The sequence below is a fragment of the Lepidochelys olivacea genome (genome assembly GCF_965140295.1).
Source record: "Lepidochelys olivacea isolate rLepOli2 genome assembly, chromosome: 2".
Lineage (NCBI taxonomy): Eukaryota > Metazoa > Chordata > Testudines > Cheloniidae > Lepidochelys > Lepidochelys olivacea.
Genome location: NC_140412.1, coordinates 54844469 through 54866585, shown reverse-complemented (window position 1 = coordinate 54866585; position 22117 = coordinate 54844469).

Here is a 22117-nt window from a genome sequence, read left to right as displayed (position 1 = left end):
CCAGCTTGATACACATTTGTGTGTTCAGTGAACCAAACTGTGATTACAAATCCAGATGTAGAAGGACTACTAATTCATCATGCGCACTAAATTTAAACAACATTAAAAACAAAACAAAAAAGACCCTTAAAAACAACATAACCCACAGTACTAATCCTGTTCCATTTTACTGGACCTTAAAATATTCACAGAATCATAGATTCACAGATTGTTAACGTCAGAAGGGACTATTAATGATCATGTAGGGTGACCTCCTGTATAACAGAGGCCATACAATTTCACCAAATAATTCCTGTCTCAGCTGCATAACTTCTGGTTGAGCTACAGCATATCTTTTTGAAAGGCATCCAGTCTTGATTTTAAAAATTCACGTGATGGGGAATCCACCATATCCCTTAGTAAGTTGTTCCACTGGTCAATTACCCTTGCTGTTAAAAAATTTATATCTGATTTCTACTCTGCCTTGGTCCAACTTCAGCTTCCCATTTGGGATCTTGCTTTACTTTGTATTCTTGATTAAAGAGCCATCTACTGTCCGAAATCTTCTCCCCATGTAGGTACTTATAGATAGTATAACAGCTTAGCCTTCTCGTTAATAAACTAAAGAAATTGAGCTTCTTATGTCTTTCTCTGAAGGCACATTTTCTAAACTTTATATCATTCGTATAGCTTTTTTAGAATGCTAATTTTTCAATATCATAGAATATAGAAGATCAGGGTTGGAAGAGACTTCAGGAGGTCATCTAGTCCAACCCCCTGCTCAAAGCAGGACCAACACCAACTAAATCATCCCAGCCAGGGCTTTGTCAAGCCAGGCCTTAAAAACCTCTAAGGATGGAGATTCCACCACCTCCCTAGGTAACCCATTCCAGTGCTTCACCACCCTCCTAGTGAAATAGTGTTTCCTAATATCGAACCTAGACCTCCCCCACTGCAACTTGAGACCATTGCTCCTTGTTCTGTCATCTGCCACCACTGAGAACAGCCTAGCTCCATCCTCTTTGGAACCCCCCTTCAGGTAGTTGAAGGCTGATATCAAATCCCCCTTCACTCTTTTCTTCTGCAGACTAAAGAACCCCAGTTCCCTCAGCCTCTCATTGTAAGTCATGTGTTCCAGTCCCCTGATCATTTTTGTTGCCCTCCGCTGGACTCTCTCCAATTTGTCCCCATCCTTTCTGTAGTGGGGGGCCCAAAACTGGACACAATATTCCAGATGTGGCCTCACCAATGCCAAACAGAGGGGAATAATCACTTCCCTCAATCTGCTGGCAGTGCTCCTACTAATGCAGCCCAATATGCCATTAGCCTTCTTGGCAACAAGGGCACACTGCTGACTCATATCCAGCTTCTCATCCATGGTAATCCCCAGGTCCTTTTCTGCAGAACTGCTGCTAGCCAGTTGGTCCCCAGCCTGTAGCGGTGCATGGGATTCTTCCATCCTAAGTGCAGGACTCTGCACTTGTCCTTGTTGAAACTCATCAGATGTCTTTTTGCCCAATCCTCCAATACATCCTGTTTGAAGTATGGAGACCAGAACTGGACAAAGTATTCCAGTAATAGTTTTATTTCTCCCATATACAGAGGTAATGCCATCTCCTTATTCCCCCATAATATTCCACTGTTTATACTTCCCTGGATTGAATGAGCCCTCTTAGCCACCATACACTATGCTACACTGGGAGCTCATGTTCAATTAGTTATTTACCATGACCCCTGCATTGTTTACAGAGTCACAGGATACAGTCCCCATTCTGTAGGCGAGACTTACACTCTTTGTTCCCAGATGTATGTCCTTGCATTTGGCTGTGTTAAATTTCACTTTATTTGAATGAACTCACATCATCACATGATCCAGATCAGTGTGTAAAACTAATGTGTTATTATCATTATTTACTACTCTATCAACTCTTGTATCATCAGCAAGCTTTATCTGCAAAGATTCAATATGTTCTTCCAGATTAGGCCAAGAACAGACCTATGCAAGACCTTTCAGGAACTACATTTATTTGATCATGATTACCCATAAACCATTTCTTCTTTTAGATCTATCAATTTGCACATTTTGTATAATTTAATATGTGATCACAAAGGTTCAGTAGGTTTAGAATGAAGAGAGTGAGGAAAAGTACTTTTTTCATTTAAAAGAAATTAAGACCTTTTTGTGCAGATCTGAGTGATGGGAGGTAGAGTAAATTTTACCAAAGTGATTTAGGAGCCTTCTGGCTTTCTACACAGGGAAATTGACCAGAATAACTATTGTGGAATGGTAATAGTTATTCTGGTATAATCTATTCCTCAAAAGCTATTCCAGTCAATTTTCCTGTGTAGACGAGCCCGAGTGCCATTGACTTTCAATGAGAATTAGGCTCCTATGTGTCTAAAGTTAGTTTTGAAAATGAGACTTAGCTTCCTAAGTCATTTAGGCACCTCTGAAAATTTTCCCCAGAAACTTTAAGTTTGGCATAGAAATAATCTGTGACTTGCAGATGTGCCTTTTATTGGTGTAGGAAAATTAGTGTTGATCTGTGAAATGGTATGTAAGGGGTTTAAGTGGATGCACACAAACTTTTGTAATTGATGTCATAATTGTCTACTTTATGGTCCATTGGTTTTGCACATGTGTATGTAGTTTAGAAAAAAAAATCACAAGGAGTCCTTCCATGAGTCACAGCACAGAAAATAAGGCAGAGCTTTCTGTAATACATGTGAAAATGCACACAGGAGAAGGCAAGTCTTAAACCAAAGCATACATGGAAGGAGGCAAGGCCTCTTGCCTCACAATGACATACTGCTCAGAACAAAACATTCTACTGTTACCTAACCAAGAGCTGAACCTATTGGAAATTCTTTGTTTCTTCATTTTGCTTTTAAAACCTTTCAACATTTCCACAAAAAGCCCTACAAGAATGTTAAATGTGGTGCTCAATGCAATGTGAAGCACTCAAAAATCAGGAAATTGCAAAAATAAGGTTACCTATGCACCTGAAATCTGCTGCCTTGTACATAAACATAATTGTGTAGTTTTTTATTACTTAATTACATTTTTTTTGTTTTTATGAACCCTGTCTCATTCAAAGCCTGATCCAAACCCCAATTCTGATTACTTTATTGGAGTTAGGATCAGAGAATGAGGCAGACTTGTGTAGTGCATCAATCTGGGGTGGAATGCTCCCCTGCTTTATTAACTGCAGAAGTTGTATGGGGTGGGTACTGGGTAAGGCATAGTCCACTGGACGAAGAAGATGAATAATTTTGGGCAAAAGCCAGTGGGCTAGGAGCCAGCAAACCTGAATCCTCTACTGTACCTATCTCTGGCATAGATTTTCTTTGTGATTTTGGACAAGTCACTTGATCTCTCAGGACCTCACTAGTTCTGCCATTGTAAATATGGATGATATTGCTTCCTGCTCTGACAGGAATATTCTGGAGATAAATTCATTACTGTTTGTGAAGCACTGAGATATTATATGATGAGGTCCATAGAAAACCTGCAAAAAATCCATACTCATTTAAGGGCTTGGATGCTTCACAATACATAAAATATTGAGAGCCCTATATTGGATGGTGAAATATCAAAGAGCTCCTTCAACTACCAAGCACCATCTAGGAGTTCCTTAGCATCTTGTAAGATGGGGTCCTTCAGGGAAAAAAGTAGCATGTGATCATGAAATGAAAAATTAGGTCATAATGTATATGCACTACGGGTCAGAGTTAAGGTTGGAGATGTAATTAGTATGCTACTGTTATGGCTGCACTGAGATTTACGCTTAAACAGAATTAAAATCTTTTTATTTTAAACTATCTACCCTCCATCTGAGCAAATCCCTTTGGAACCAGCTGGTCCATGGAAGTGTAAATTTACAATGTCCTATGCCAGCAATAATGAATTTGGTCCAGTACGTATATATCATATAAGCATAAAAATACTTACAGAATATTTGTGCATATATCATGCGCACTCTACATTGGCACGTAAATATTTTCAAATATTGCAATTTATTATATAAGATTAAGGTTCTGTGATACTTTAAACTATTTCCCCCCTTTTTGATAGTAGCTGAAATAAAGAAAATGGCTTACAGATTTAGCTTTGTATGTAGTTTGAAAGTAACAACTGAAAAATGATGTTCATAATCTGAATTGCAATGAAACCAATTATCTGTGCTATGGTGTTTCACTTGGGAATATTCCTAAAGGTTTAGTGTTTCTTAAAAGAAATTAAAAACAGCTGTAAAAATACCATAAAACAAAAATAGCAGCTGCAAAAGAGATTAACATTCCTAAATTTCATTTGAACCTGATACGTTATTTTTCCAACAGCAACATATATAAAATATATATATATATATTCTGATTTTTAAAAAAGCTATTCTTTATTGAACTGTATTTAAGGAGGAAAAACATTGGATACATTTTTATATTACCAGACTTTAATATTACAATTAGTTTCATGAATATGTTTCCCCTAGAATTTTTTTGTGGTCGAGTTTCTCCTTTAGTTACTACCAAGGATAAACTAAACTACCATTGTTAAAAACAAAAGAATTATTTAAATATAACTGATTAAGAATTAAAGATCTACGCCATACACAATTTATGGCAATCCCTGCACCTCTGTTACTTACTGCTGTCAAATGGCTTTCAAACTGAGCCCCATTCACCTGAGTGCCTGTTTTAAAATTTTATAAAGCGCCTGTTTTCCAATTAAGCAGCCAGTCATAGATGAAACCTTTCCTAATCTTTTTCATATATATAATAAACCTGAATGTAATTTATAAAACAGACCTGGAGGTGGTGACAGTATAAAACAGTTTGTTTTGCAGTGTTGGTCAAAACATATGGCAGCAACTTTTCTAGACCTCTGCCAGATGGCGGGCCCTAATCGATTTTGTCTGTTGTGCCGTATGTTAAGTCTCTGAAAAGTGTTTCCTCAGAGTCAATTTATATATAAAAATAAATTACTTTTATTTTCATAGTGAGCAATTAAAACTAAAATTGCAATCTAGAAAACTAGGTGTGACTCAGTCTTAAAAATAACAAAATATTTGCACAACGGTTAAAAGTGGACTCAAACTGCTTTGAAAGTATGGGATTGTTGTTCCTGAAAACAAGTCTCATTTCAGATGATTCTGACTAAGCGTACGTTCCAAATAATGTCCTTTATCTTGTTTGTTTTTTCTTGTTTTGTTGTTAACCACTGACAACATTTTGCTTTGCAAATTAAAGTAATTTTGAGCAGATTAAAATTTGAGATTATCAATCACAGAGCAATAAACACATTAAACTGAAAAAAGAGCATAGCTTTAATTTCCATATCCTAATAAAGAAAGTTTATAGTGCAGTACATATTGTAAGATGTAACTATTGTTCTGTGGAGTTCCTTTCTATGTATATTATACACCTCCCTCATTAATGATAGTGTAACATTTTCTGTGAACATAGTACACTTAGTAACTGGTGCACAAAGGGGAGTTTCCAAAGTCATTTTAATAGGCAACTCTTATTTTGATAACTCTGAAATTCCCCCTTATTGAGTAAATAATGAGGCATGAATTTTTGATAAAGATATTGCTTGACAAACTAATTTAGTGGACACGCAATCATTCAATTCTACAGACCAAACTATAACAATTATAAGTTTTTAAATCTGTGAGTTAATGGGGAATATATCAATATTTAAATATTTTGAACTACTTTGCTGCCATTGTTCCTTTGTTACACATATTATTTGTGACATAGATTCAGACAAATAAGATGTGTGCATAACAGAAATCAAATGAAAGAAACTAGCCTCTAGAGAAATATGCCGTCCTTTTGTAGAGCCTAGCTTTAATGTAAACCAGTACTTTACATATTCACAACTTATAACACATGAAATGGGTGGATGTTGAAACAAAATATCAACCAGATCTATTCTCTTTAGCATGTTTATTTTATGACTACTTTCTTTTGAAATAAAGCAGGAGTAATGTGTGCACAGACTAAATAGGTTGTGTTTCCCTGAGAAGTAATCCCATACAGGTAAAAAACAGAAAAGCTGTATTTTTCCAATATAATCCAGCAAGGGCAAATGACAGCTTTACCTGATGGTTGATATCTTTTATAGTACAGCTGTGACATATTTCATGCATCACAAAGAATGATCAAAGATGTCTCCGAAGCCTGTCTGTCATGGAATGTGGCCCCATGGCCCATCTGTGTCTTCAAACCAGGCAGTAATACACCTTAAAACTAAGCTAGGTGGTTTTTTCTCCATTTTGGTGATTATTTTGGAATCAAAATGTATTTGGGAGTAATATATTTATTTTGGGTTCTGTATTTTTAAAAATTCTGTGGGTTATTTTTTTATTAGGTGGTCATGAAATATAAAACAATTTCAAGATAAACAACATGTCCATTTGGGATTAAAAAAATTTGGAGTACAGTTTCATATGTTCAGATTGTTTCTGTGATAGTATGTTGGAAAAGAAAATTGCATAAACTACTGCAACCAATGTTGAGAGGTTTGCTTTTCTTTGAAGATGCTTATTAATATTAGCGCACATTAGTATTAGTATTTTTACTCATTCCAACTCTAAAAACTTTACTTTTGATGCATTAAAAAGGAACTAGGTGTCTGATATATATAATGTGAATGACTGTACTATTTTAGCACCACTTTAAGGAACGTACAAGCAAATAACCCTGGTCTATTACAGATTTATTACAAATAACCTGGATTGCATTCTTTGCTGAACTCCTGATGTCTAGATATAATTGGAGGGAAACCTCAGCCTCAGTCAGGAGGCCAGTGGGCTTTTAAAATGGGGGAATCTAGTCATCCCACAATAACACTGAGATATGAGCTTCTCTCACACTTATCCAGCCATGCTCTGAGGGTAAGGCACTACTCCTTGAAGCCACCCCAAAGAGCTAGTTGTGTTGCCTGAGGGAACTATGGCCTGTGACCTGCACCTGCGACTGCTAGATTGTACCGCTACTACTGCTTAAAGACACTCTTGCTTTCTGGAGGTGTGGTGTTTACCCTATTACTGAAACATCCTTCACACCTACTTGCAGTGTGTGTGGAGTTGTGCCTCAAGAGAGCCCTGTTGAGATCAAGAAGCCACTCACAGAATTCAGTTGTGCCTATAGAAAATAGGAACCAGAGGCACTTCTCATGGAAAGGAAGGGACAAGCTGATCCGTGCAGCTCCTCTCTTGGTGAGAAAGAGGAATCTATAGGGAACATGGGCCCGATCTGAGTTTGGGCCTGAATAATTTTAGTTAGTCAAATGCTAAATAAAGTTTAGTAAGAATAAGGAATGATAAAGCAGCTCTGATTTTAGGTAAATGGACACCATAGTAGGCTATGCACACAGCTGGGGTGTGGCCCCTCTCTGAGTCCCTTTTCCCTGGCCATGCTTATTAACTGTCACAAAAAATGAATCTTCAGCTATCCCTCGATGTGAGGATAATGTCTGCCAAGGGGGTTCATGTGACACTGCACCCCATATTCTTCATAGTGATATTATTATGATATAATTATGATATAATTATAATGCATTTTGTACAAGATAAGTCATGTGAGGTATTATTGAAAAAGTTATTTGCTGAATATGATTATCCTATTTGGATGCATGTATCATTTTTGTTTCTGAAGATATAAATACTGACTATGTATCTGTACTTCAAATGTAGTTACACCTGAGTAAACAGCCCACTAAACAAGATGCTTTCCAGTCCCTGGTTGGTAAGGGCCTATTCAGGGCAATGAGCCATTAGGGAAAACAATAGGTCTTAGGAGAAGCTTATCCCCAACCCGGTGAGCCTTCCTGAGAACCCTACAGACAGCCTGTAAGTAATGGCTGCTATGACTCTACAAGGACATGTAATCAGGCCACATGATGCTGGACTGCATTTGGGATGTCTGTATTTTTCCATAAACTGGTCTGGGAACCAAGCTTTGAAACAAAGGGTTCCTGCCATATGCAAAAGCTATATAAAGCAGGGAGTTACCTCATCTGTGGTTCTTCACGCCTCACACAAGAAGATTCTTGGAAACACCTGAGGAACAAAGACTGGACTGGGGAAAGTGTTGGACCCAGACTAAAGGGATTTCTAGCCTGTGTATGAAACACCTGAGGATTCTAAGCTGCAAACCAAATGTAGCTTGTGACTTAGGAATCTACAAGTCTGCCTGTACCATCAGTTAGGGTGAGAATCTGCTATTCATGTCCAAACGATCTAGTATATTAAGCGTAGTTTGTGTTTTTTGTTTATTTGCTAGGTAATCCGCTTTGATCTGTTTGCTAACACTTATGATCACTTAGACTCTAACTTCTGAAGTTAATAAACTTGTTTTTGTTTGTCAGTAAGCTTTGACTGTAGTGCTTGGGAAAACTCTCTGCTTGGTTACCACAAGTATGCATTGTCCTCTTCACACTGAGGGAGAGGCGGACTCCACATGCTGGCCAGATTAAACCCATATACTGGCCAGATTTGACCAGGGCAGGATGATACTTCTCTGGGGTCCTAGGCTGGGAAGCTGGTGGTTAGAGACCCTGCTTGTAACTGCAGTTAGGTGTGTCCCTACCTGTGTGAATGCTGGTGAAAGTGCAGGCTGGAGGGCTTTGCAGCTTGTCACAGCAGTACAGTGTGAAAGGGAGCCTGGGATGGTGGTCAGAGGGCTCAGTGGTACCACAGTTCCAGGTGGTACTCGGGGGAGAGGGAACCCATCACAGTTCATTGGTGGGTTTTTAAGTGGTTGAGGAGCCCAATTCGTGCTCTGCAGATTTTCCCACAGAAGTGACAGGTGTAATCTTGGAGGAGACATAGTTGTTGGCTGGACTGTTGTGCCCTTTCTTCATTTGTCGCTTCTCTGTCTCATGAGCACATCTGTTCTCCCCAAAGTGAGCTGTGGCTTGGTGTATGGTGAGATACCACTGTGTTCTGTTCTGCACCAAATCCTCCCATTTTGTTGGGTTGATGCCTCCCTTTTTAAGGCGTACTTTGAGTATGTCTTTGAAGTGCTTTCACTGCCCTCCGCGAGCCCTTCTTCCCTGACTTAACTGAGAGAAGAGTACTTGCTTTGGGAGGTGACTGTCAGACATACGTACACAGTGGCCAGCCTAGCGGAGTTGGTGTTTCATGACCTGAGCTTCTATACTGCTGATGTTGGCTGCAGAGAGAAGGCTGATGTTAGTGCTTTGGTCTTCCCAGCTGATCCTGAGAATCCGGCTGAGGCAGTGCTGCTAGAACCACTCCAGCCGCTTGAGATGTTGTCTATAGGTTATCCAGGTCTCACATCTATAGAGATGGGTGGGGATGACAACTGCCTTGTAAACCAAGATCTTGGTGCCTGTTTGCAGATCCCTGTCATTTAAGACTTGTTTGAGTAATCTTCCAAAAGATGTGCTGGCACAGCGGATCCTGTATTCAATTTCTGTGTCAGTGCTGGCTGTTCGAGAGAGGTGGCCGCCAACGTATGGAAAATGGTCCACTCTGCCCAAATATTTGACAAATATATAATCACACCAATGTGTAATGACTCTTGCCCTACCAGGTCATCAATCAGCTGCAGCAATTCACCAAACTAAGCCAAGAAAATAATTGGTGTATTTAGGATCTCAAAGCAGAACGGTGTTCAGCTCAATGCCACCAGCAGCTGCTTCCTCAAGTTTATCCATTAACCAATCAATGCAAATGTTGAACAATGATGGTGACAGAACACCACCTGGCCACCCTTCCATGATATAGGAAACCATACGATGTACCCGTCCTTGACTCAAACACAGTCTTCCATTCCATTATAGAGCTTTTCTCTCAGTGACGCTATCTTCTCTGGGACTCCAGGTCACCTCATCAGATCCCACAAGCTTCCTCGATGCACTGAATCAAAGGCCAGCCAGAAGTTTATAAAAAGTGCTGTACGTGGCTTATTAAACTCAGCCATCTTCTCAAAAAGCTGCCTTAAGATGAAGATCTGGTCAAGAGTGGAATGACCAGGTCTGAAGCTGCATTGAGTATCCCAGCTTTTGCCATGAAGTGCATCGTTGATTGGAGACATTAACACAGAAGTGAAGACTTTCCTTGGGACTGAACAGCGTAATCGCTACATTCAATCTTAGCATCAGTTTTGAATAAAGGTAGAATAACCCCTTTCTTCCAGTCATCAACAATGATATTAGTATGCCAGATGGTCTGGAAGAGCCTATGCAGCGATGATACAACAATACTTTCATCTGTCTTCAGCAACTCAGGGGTAATGCTACAAACCCCTGGCTCCTTCCCAGATGTCAGCTTATGGACCGTGATTCGGATCTCTTCCTAGTTTTAAGGAAGGGGGCTCTATTGAAACTTTCTGCCTTCTTGAAATGAAAGGGACACTTGAGGAGCATCTTGAAATGATTTGCCCATTGATGCAACTGGTCCTGCAGACTTTGGCTGCTGCTGCCATCCCAGTTCTTTCCTGGACAAGCCAGTGCCGCCTTTCCCTGCAAACATCGCAAGGATAATAAATGGTGCAGCTATCATGTTGGTAGCAGCCTGTTCCAAACTGACTGCATGAGTCAATCACCAGGATTCCTTATCTTTCTTACCCTATGACTCGACAACTTTCCACAAGTTGAATCCATTTAGCCTTTGCTTTTGCTCTCAACAAACATGTCTTTGGAGACTAAAATTGTAGCCTCACTTTTTTCTTATCTCCAGCTGCTCTTGGCATCTCCTCACTGATCCATGGATGACTTTTGAAGGGCTGAGGCCCCAGCACTGAGCTGGCAGCAGTCAGCACTGATGACTTGAAACAATGTCATTCCTCATCAGATGACACAGGGAGTGAGACTTCAGTCTCTAGTGATTTGATGGTCTTAAGCAGTTCAGAACAGAAAGCTGTCTGACAGCCTAGTTGCAATATGAGCCTTTGGTTGAATCGGACTAATTGTGGCCCATCTGTCTTCTAAGTCAGAGGTGCACTTCTGTCAACAGAAGCCAAATGGTCAGTCTCAAGGTCAACACATCTACTAACTCTTACATCGTTGACTGTTGACCACCAATGAATATTAATGAAGACATGACCATTTTTCCAAGTAGACACTAGAAATCCCCAAGTCTGTCTGTTATCTAATCAGTAAGTGATTATTTGGGGTTAAAAGCATGTTATCCAAAAGCTTCTAAGTGACTGACTTCTGCATCTGTGTAAGAATGTGAGAAAGATACACACACTATATTAGTGTGGGAAGGAGCATAAGGTGTCACAAAGGTAATTACATATGGCTTGTCTACATTTTAAAATGCTGCAGCACTGCCACTGTAGGGCTTCGGTGAAGACACTATCTATGCCAACAGGAGGAATTCTCCCATTGGCCTAGGTAATCCACCTCCCTGAGAGGCAGTACCTAGGGAATTCTCCCATGACTTAGCACTGTCTACACGAGGGGTTATGTTGGTTGGTAAACTGCATTGCTCAGGGGTGTGGAGTTTTCAGACTTAATTTCATAGTGTAGTCCAGGCCATGGAGTCTAACATAAGTTGTATGTTCAGAGAAACTTAAGGCAGAACACCAAAGTGGAAAGTAATAAAGAAATCATTCTGAGAGTTATATTTCCTTAAAACAAAGGCAAGAGTCAGCTTCTGCTTTTAGCAAATGATTATCCCAATGATTAGTTTGAAAGGAAGGTGTTTTCCCTTAACTTTCCTGTGAAGTTTTGAAGTAATTCTTGTGTTAACTTCATAAATTGATTTAATTGCTCATTGTAGTAATTGGCAAGCCAGATACATTGAACCCATAATTTATTGATCAAATTTCAATTGTAACCTTAATTTGATCATTGAATTGTGTTGTATTTGACTAATTTAGGGAAATTAGAACTAAATTAGTTAGTGACATATTTTCTTACCTTCATATTTGTTTGCTTATTCTTTTACTAAATCCATAAAAGCACATTAGACTGATTCTGCTCTCAAAACTTCAGTGTGGGATACAAGCTATTTAGAGGTAAAGATAAATATTAAATACATTGAATAGCCTCTGTATCCCTATTTTAATTATTTTATTAAAATCCTATTACCGCTGCAAACCAAACAGTCTGGAATGCCCTTTAAGAAGAGGCAGGAGCGAGACAGGAAGCATCACAGTAATACCCCCAAGTTGGCAGGCAAAAGTGGTGCCTATAGGGAGATACAGGGGACTATATCCAACCAAGATACAAACATGTCTGGCCATTATCTTTGAAAACTCGTGGCGAACCGGGGAAGTCCCGGATGACTGGAAAAAGGCTAATGTAGTGCCAATCTTTAAAAAAGGGAAGAAGGAAGATCCTGGGAACTACAGGCCAGTCAGCCTCACCTCAGTCCCTGGAAAAATCATGGAGCAGGTCCTCAAAGAATCAATCCTGAAGCACTTGCATGAGAGGAAAGTGATCAGGAACAGCCAGCATGGATTCACCAAGGGAAGGTCATGCCTGACTAATCTAATCGCCTTTTATGATGAGATTACTGGTTCTGTGGATGAAGGGAAAGCAGTGGATGTATTGTTTCTTGACTTTAGCAAAGCTTTTGACACGGTCTCCCATAGTATTCTTGTCAGCAAGTTAAGGAAGTATGGGCTGGATGAATGCACTATAAGGTGGGTAGAAAGCTGGCTAAATTGTCGGGCTCAACGGGTAGTGATCAATGGCTCCATGTCTAGTTGGCAGCCGGTATCAAGTGGAGTGCCCCAAGGGTCGGTCCTGGGGCCGGTTTTATTCAATATCTTCATAAATGATCTGGAGGATGGTGTGGATTGCACTCTCAGCAAATTTGCGGATGATACTAAACTGGGAGGAGTGGTAGATACGCTGGAGGGGAGGGATAGGATACAGAAGGACCTAGACCAATTGGAAGATTGGGCCAAAAGGAATCTGATGAGGTTCAATAAGGATAAGTGCAGGGTCCTGCACTTAGGATGGAAGAACCCAATGCACAGCTACAGACTAGGGACCGAATGGCTAGGCAGCAGTTCTGCAGAAAAGGACCTAGGGGTGACAGTGGATGAGAAGCTGGATATGAGTCAGCAGTGTGCCCTTGTTGCCAAGAAGGCCAATGGCATTTTGGGATGTATAAGTAGGGGCATAGCGAGCAGATCGAGGGACGTGATCGTTCCCCTCTATTCGACATTGGTGAGGCCTCATCTGGAGTACTGTGTCCAGTTTTGGGCCCCACACTTCAAGAAGGATGTGGATAAATTGGAGAGAGTCCAGCGAAGGGCAACAAAAATGATTAGGGGACTGGAACACATGAGTTATGAGGAGAGGCTGAGGGAGCTGGGATTGTTTAGCCTGCAGAAGAGAAGAATGAGGGGGGATTTGATAGCTGCTTTCAACTACCTGAAAGGGGGTTCCAAAGAGGATGGCTCTAGACTGTTCTCAATGGTAGCAGATGACAGAACGAGGAGTAATGGTCTCAAGTTGCAGTGGGGGAGGTTTAGATTGGATATTAGGAAAAACTTTTTCACTAAGAGGGTGGTGAAACACTGGAATGCGTTACCTAGGGAGGTGGTAGAATCTCCTTCCTTAGAGGTTTTTAAGGTCAGGCTTGACAAAGCCCTGGCTGGGATGATTTAACTGGGAATTGGTCCTGCTTTGAGCAGGGGGTTGGACTAGATGACCTTCTGGGGTCCCTTCCAACCCTGATATTCTATGATTCTATGATTCTATGTAGCATTTCTAGCTGAGGAGGATGCTGGTGAAGACCCCACATATTCCCCCCAGAAAAGGGGTGAGTGGGGAGATTTTCAGTGCCTGTGGCTTAGCAGCTGGCTGATGTATGCCAGGTGCTGTTAGAATCCCACTCTTGACAGAGCCATATCTTTTTGCCTCTTGTGCAGGTTATGGAAACTCATCTCTTCCACCAGGGACCTAGAAACAATTGCCCAGGGCATTATAGCTACATGTTGGTTTATAAATATGCTTTCTTAATTATTGAAGAACCCTTGAATGCATTGACTTTAAAAAACAAACAAACACATATACAGGAAAATTTTACACAGAAAATATATACTATTACTCCTATTTTTTATTAGTATAGGATCCATATTTCAACTTAGAAAAATTCTCATGGAAACTGAGCAATCTACCTCTCTGGATATGGTATAGTAACGGACTAGCTTGCGTGTATGAGGTCTTATTATAGAGATGTCAGTTTTAGTTTGAAACATAAACATATTTTTATTTATACATTAGTGCTTATAGTGATCAATGACAGTATGTGTAGTATATTAGAATTTGTTTTTGATCAGTAGAAAGCAATTATTCATAAAACTCAAAACAGAAGGCAAAGTTGTGAAAGAAAGCAGAAGAATTATGGCCTTCTTACAGGGAAGGTAATTTTAATATAGACGAGATTGGTCCAAGTCCTGCAGTTTGGATTGATAGATTATCTAGCAGAACTATCATTTCAATAATCTCAATGACAGTACAGCTCTGGATACTTGGTACAATATTATAAATTAAATTTACTGCAAATGTCATTGCAGAGAATATGGAAAGAGATCAGTCATTTGTGTTTGTAGAAGTTAAGATGGGGAAAAATTTAAGATTCCTTGACAAAACATAACAAAAATGATTGATATGATACGGCTATGTTACCAGTTGTCTAAAATGTTCCTTTCCTGATTACTTTATTCATTAGTATATTTGAATTACCCCAAGGTTTATTTGCCTAGCAAGGAATGATGTTCTATGAACAACAGACACGTTACACACATAATAGTATCCAAGTATTTGAGCATACCAAACCCAAAGGTTTCAGAAGTGATGTGCTAGTGTTTTCAGAGAATGAGAGTAGTTTCTGTCTAATTACGCTCTTCTGTCTAAAGTAATAATACCTGAATTATGGATTAATAATAAGCATTCACCTGTACACAGAGTCATTTATTTATATTGCAGTGATGGTGTCTTTATAGCTAAGAAGGTGGTTATTGTAAAAAGAGTGGAACTATAGGGGATGGAGAAACAATGAAAAAAACAATTACTTCTGACTACAGCTATTTGATAGACAAATTCCTTTGTTTCCTCTCTTCTTCATGGATCCATTTTCAAATCTGAATAAACCACCATTCAAATGCCACACTACTTCGTCTCTTCTCCTGGATGATGCAGGCTGCTTACACAGATCCAGATTACCACTTACCATTACTCAAAGAGCACATTTTTTTCAAATTCCTTAACCCTCTGAAAACTTGATCTCACAACCATGTTACCACCACTTATCAAGGATTCCCTATTTTATACAGTCTCTCAGTCCTTTGCATGGTAGATTTTCCCCATGCTCACAAAGAAGTATGAACATAAAATGGCAATACTGGGTCAGACCAATGGTCCATCCAGCCCAGTATCCTGTCTTTCAACAGTGGCCAATGCCAGGTGCTTCAGAGGGAATGAGCAGAACAGGTAATCAGCAACTGCTCCATCCCATCACCCATTTCTACCTTCTAGCTAGGGACACTTCAGAGCATGATTTTGCATCCCTGCCCATCCTGGCTAATAGCCATTGATGGACCTATCCTCCATGAACTTATCTAGTTCTTTTTTTAACCCTGTTATACTCTTGGCCTTCACAACATCTTCCGGCAAAGAGTTCCACAGGCTGACTGTGTGTTGTGTGAAGAAATACTACCTTTTGTTTGTTTTAAACCAGCTGCCTATTAATTTAATTTGGTGACCCCCTAGTTCTTGTGTTATGAGAAGGAATAAATAACACTTACTTATTTACTTTCTCCACACCAGTCATGATTTTATAGACCTCTATCGTATCCCTCCCCCCTTGATTGTTTGTTTTCCAAACTGAGAGATCCCGGTTTTATTAATCTCTCCTCATATGGAAGGTGTTCCATGCCCCTAATAATTTTTATTGCACTTTTCTGTACCTTTTCCAATTCCAATATAACTTTGTTGAGATGGAGCGACCAGATCTTCATGCAGTATTCAAGATGTGGGTGAACCATGGATTTATATGATATTTTCTGTCTTATTATCTATCAATTTCCTAATGATTCCCAACATTCTGTTATCTTTTTTTTGACTGCCTCTGCACATTGAGTGGATTTTTTCAGAGAACTATCCACAATGACTCCACGATCTCTTTGTTGAGTGGTAACAGCTAATTTAGACACAGACGCAATTCTAGAATATGTTTATATTCCAGAGTAGCATAAGAACAATGCATCTGGAAGAACAATACAGCTCTCTTCCACATAAATTGAGTTAAGATTAATTTTTGTAGATTATAATCTATCATCATAATTCACTACCTCTCATTCGTGGAAAGGAATTCACTGATGATTACAAATCTTTTTGAGACATTAGGGCATTTTGGCTGGTTTTGGCAATTAAAAACTGAGGCTATTTTTCCTCTTCCTAGAGCCTTCTTTTCCTTCTTTACTTCATAGCCATCATGCTTTGGCAGAGGAGGAGTTGATGGGACCCTCTTTTCCACCAAAGCAACTATTGTCTAGTTCTCTTTGGCCAAAAGGCTGGTGGCTGCACGTCAAGATGGGGGAAAGAAAGAACGTAAGCCAACGGGAGTCTGGAGGACTATGGGGATTGGTAAGAAAGAGCAAAACCTTTGTCCACTGAAGACAGAAAACAGAAAGCTTTCACACTCTGGGACCCTGGTCCTTGCATAAGGCAAAATGATATATTCATATTCCAGCGACACAAGTATTTACTGTTACTACAATCTTTTCCAGCTTTCATGGAAATAATCCTTGCTGCCAATAGGAGGTTTGGCAAACACATTTGATAAGTTTTCTGTCTCTGAAAGAGTAAAATTTCAGCATCATAAGCTATAATTTTCATGAGATTTTTTTAGACTACTAATAGGAAATGTGTGAGTAATTAGATTACCTATTATTTGATGAATCAGTAGCAAAAAGTCTGACAAAGGAACTTTGAGTGATGCCATCAGAGATAACACTCCCACTCAGCTTTGATATTAAACAAAATGAAGAGATAGCTCTGGACACCTGTGGCACCCTTGCCAACCCATATGGGCAAAGTATAATGGAGATCTATAGATTCCAACACCAGAAGAGACCATTGTGATCATCTAGTCTAACCTCCTGTATAACACAGGCCATAGAACTTCCCCAAAATAATTTATGATCATGTCTTTTAGAAAAACATTCACTTTTGATTTTAAAATTGTCAATGATGCAGAATCCATAGCAACATTTGGCAAATTTTTACAATGACGAATTACTCTCACTGTTAAAAACTGATACCTTATTTCTAATTTGTCTAGCTTCAGTTTCCAGCTATTGGATCACATTATAGCTTTCTCTGCTATACTGAAGAGACCACTATTAAATATTTGTTCCACATATAGGTACTTATAGACTGAAATCAAGTCACTCCTTACCCTTCTCTTTGTTAAACCAAATAGATTGAGTTCCATGAGTCTGTCACTATAAGGCCTGTTTTCTAACCTTTTAATCATTCTTGTGACTCTTCTCTAAGCCCACTCCAATTTTTCTACATCCTTCTTGAATTGTGTATACCATAATTCTACACAATATTCCAGCATCAGTTGCACCAGTGACAAATGCAGAGGTAAAATAACCTCTCTACTCCTACTTGAGATTCCCTTGTATATGCATCCAAGAATTGCATTAGCCCTTTGGCCAGAGCATCACCCTGAGAGCTCAGGTTCAGATTATTCTCCACCACATATCTCAAATCTTTTTCAGAGTCACTGCCTCCCAGCATAGAGTCCCCCATCTTGTAAACATGGCCTATATTCTTTGTTCCTCGTTGTAAACATTTACATTTAGCCATATTAAAATGAATGTTGTTTGCTTGGGCCCAGTTTTCCAAGAGATCCGGATCACTCTGTATTAGTGACCTGTGCTCTTCATTATTTGCCACTCCCCCAATTTTTGTGTCATCTGCAAACTTTATTGGATCTAATGTTTTCTTAAATAGTGCAGGTCCAAGAACTGATCCTTGCAGGGCCCACTCAATGATAATTCCCCATTGACAATTACATTTTGAGACTTCTCAGCCATCTTTTAATGCATTTAATGTGTGTCATGTTAATTTTATATCATTCCATTGTTTTTAATCAAAATCTATATGATATATAGCAATGAACCCTTAACCCTTCAACATCTGGTAAACAGAGTTAAAGGACATTGTCTTGTAGTGGGCTATAAACGCATTCTTCTGCATATGGCTGTGTGCTGCAGTGAATTTGTTTACACTTTTTTCTTCTTAACCATTAGAGCAAATGGTTGTTTTGTCAATTATAACATGTATTTTGTCTGACTTTTCTTGTTCAACTGTCGTGCATCAGAGCATGAAATAACACGATTTACTGTAAGACTTACAAAGTGCAGATTCCTGCTGAGAAAAACATGGCACAACTCTTACTGGGTCAGCTGGAGGGGGAGGCTCTGTTGGTGCATGTCACAGAGTAACTGCTCACAGTCTACAAGTGTCCCACTTTGAGCCACAAGTGCAGTAATGAGCAGAATGTATGTGCACACACCGAGTCCAACCACAATGAGGAGATTTTACTAATTAGTTAAAATTGGTTTAGTGCCAAGCCACCAGCTGGCAGATACAACACTTATTATATCAGACCCTTGAGAATGAAGATCAGAGTACATCCTGTAAACAGTTGTCTGATTTCTACGTGTTGATTCATGGAATATTTAACACTACACTTCAAGGTTCTGGTGAGTTGGAACAGTAGAATAAATGTCAGGAAAGCAGGGGGCAACAGTATGACCCAGAGTGAATAGGTACTTTAAAGGTATGTCTACATGGGGATAAAAACCCCATGGCTGGCTTGGATCAGCTCACTCAGAATCCCGGGACTTGGGGTTTGGGGCTGAAAAACTGTTGTGTAGGCATTCGGGCTTGGGTTGGACTCTAAGTTCCCTGTAAGCTTCACGGCCACGCAGCAGCCTATTTAGTGCAGCACAGGTGCTCAGGGAACCTGCCCAGGGACCTGACATGGCCAGGGGAGGGCACTCCTCCCTCGGCCCCAACTATACTGCAGCCTGGACCTGCTGCGGATGGGGCACCCAGACCTGCTGGGGCGGCATGGCCAGAGTGGCCCGACCCCAGGCACAGTAGGGTTGGCCTGGCCCCAGGCCCAGCCAGGGCGGCCCAACCAGGCCCGGACCCAGGTGTGGCCAGGGAAGCCCTCCCCCAGCTGGGACCTCCTTGGGTTGGCGGAGGGGTGCCTATCCTGCAACCCCAGCTCCAGAGCTGCTGCGGTGAGGAGAGGCGCCTCTTCCCTCCTCAGCCCAGGTGCTGCTGCAGGGAGAGAAGCTGTGGGGAGTCCTCTCTCCCCACTGTAGCACCAGAGCACACTCCTGCACCCCAAACCTCTCATCTCCGGCCCCACCCCAGAGCTGACACCTGCAGCCGGAGACCTTGCCCCCTGCACCCAACTCTCTGTGCCAGCCCTGAACCCCTCATCCCCAGCCCCACCCCAGAGCCCACACCCCCAGCCAGAGCCTGCACCCAACATTCTGCCCCATCCCTGAGCCTCTCATCCCTAGCCCCACCCCAGATCCTGCACCCCTAGCCAGAGCCCTCACACCCTTGTACCCCAACCCACTGCCCCAGTCCTGAGCCCCCTCCCACACTCCAAACCCCTCGGCCCCACCACATGAATTTTGTTATGTGCACCAATATGGAGGTGATGTGTCACACATCACCTAACAAAATTCATTCCACACATGGGTGGGAAAAATTAGAGGGAATACTGGAACCCAAGCTCTGGGTTTTATACCTGTGTAGATGTATCCTAAGGCATCGTTGGTATCAGAAAACAAACAGAATCCCCTTGTCAATAATGCTAAAATATTTACACTGCTCTCAAAATGGCAAATATTTTTTGAATTTGAACAAAGGCATCTGTTGTCAATTTAATGCACCTCTACTATCCTCAATGATAGATCAATTTCATTTTATCCACTACTGAAAGCTGCTTTTTTCCCTCATGTGTTGGCCAAGCAATCCTGCTGGTCAGCTGTATTCTGTGGAAATGTTTTTATATTTGGTGTCTGACTCCTTGACTGGCCAGATGACAAGGATTAAGAGTCCTGTCTCAGACTTATATTATGTATCTTCATAGACGTTCGCAATGAATTAAATCAAAATTGATGATATATCCATTGGTTTCTAACATTTTTCCTTTTTGGAATCTGTATTTATACTTGTAAATGCATTTTTTACATCAGTGTGTGAATAAATAAAATTCACAAGAAGTCAGTTATTTATTACCTGTCGATACATAAAGAGGTACAGATTTTTAAAGGCTTTTCTCTATTTTTGTGTATTTTCCATTTTTTCCTGATACATGTTCATTGCTAGTTCCTTTGGAGCTGGGATATGCTGTAGCATGCCAAAAAGATAGCTGATTACACAATATACATTCAAAAAGTAACCAAACTGTCAAATGCATATAATTTTTCCTATAGTATCTACAGACATTTTACTTAAGTATGACACATATTGTAATGAATTACTGTTAATCTTTGCTGTATTATTTATGTATGTCTTAAAAGGGAGAGTGCTAGGCACTTTATAGGCATCTTATTAAATAGGTCTCTGACCTTCAGCTCTTATATTCTGTACCTTACCTATAAGACAATCCTCTCTCTCCTTTCTCCTAGAATAATATTAATATAGCGTTAAACATAATACATTATTTAAACATTAAAATAGTGTTAACTTTGCATACACAATCCAAATCCTTGTTATTCGGTAGTACTATATAACTAAAATATATTTTCCCCTCCTCTTAAATTTTGCCATGGTCTAGATTTTTTTTTTTCATTTGGAAAAGAATTAAAGATTAGTGATACTTGCGATCTGTCTGTGGAGAGCATTAAGAAGCTGAAAGATTACAATCAGGAAAAAGAGCTCATCTTCATGTAAGGATAATCTTAAAAACCTAAATCAGCTTTTAAAGATAAACCAGATCATTTGCACCAGAAGTTATCTTAAAAAAGAGGAGTTCCGCCTTAAAATAGAGTGAATTCTAAATCCCTTGAAGGATGTAAGATACATTGTAAAAGAACAAGTTTAAATTTTACAAAAATGTTTCATTAATAGGACTAAATGAAATATTTATTTGAAAAGTCCAGAGCAAAACTTGAAGATTATTGATTTAAAAACAACAGCAACAAAAACATGTTTAATTTAGTGTGGAAACTTTCCTTGTGTTACTTAGCTAATATGAGTGCTGTAGAATTAAACTAACAATGCCAGTAAATGGTCCTGATGACATTTCTTTCATGAATACTCCTCAGTGTGGCAGGGGGCATAAGGTAGTATGTTTTGGTTTACATCCTAGGGTTCTTGATTATGCATAGACTAAACACCATTCTCGGTATGAAAGAAATTGCAAATGTTGAAATTGAAATGTCTGAAGTTGATGTTGGAATTACTGTCATGTATTAAGTCTAATACACAACGGGGATAATGCATGAACTGCCTTGAAATACATACATTTTCAAATAAGAATTTTTCTGTGGAAAACTTTTAAAAAATGTGTGTGTTAGCTGGTGTTGGTTTTTTGTTATTTATAACCAATATACAGGGAGTATACTCTTGCCATCAGGTTATTGTGCATGATGACACACATTATTTACATTAGCTAGAATTACAGTGCCATCTTTTAGAAAAATGGTGATGATCTAGACCAGTGGTTCCCAAACTTGTTCCACCGCTTGTGCAGGGAAAGCCCCTGGCAGGCCGGGCTGGTTTGTTTACCTGCTGTGTCCGCAGGGTCAGCCGATTGCGGCTCCCAGTGGCTGTGGTTTGCTGCTCCAGGCCAATGGGAGCTGCTGGAAGCGGCGGCCAGTACATCCCTTGGCCCGCGCCGCTTCCACCTGTGAAAATTACTAACCTACATTACTGAATAGATTTACTACCCCTTTAAAGGACAAGCTGGAGCCTACAGCTGGGAGAGCCCGGCTGCAAGGAGGCCCTGCCCTGCTTTTTGCTAGGGCTGAGCGGTATAAACGGGAAGAGAAAGTTGAGCAAGGGAAAAGGAGTGGTCAAATATGGAAGAAGAAAGGCCAAACTAAAGAACTGAGAATAGAAAAAGTTTTAAAGGAAATATTTAAAATGTATTTA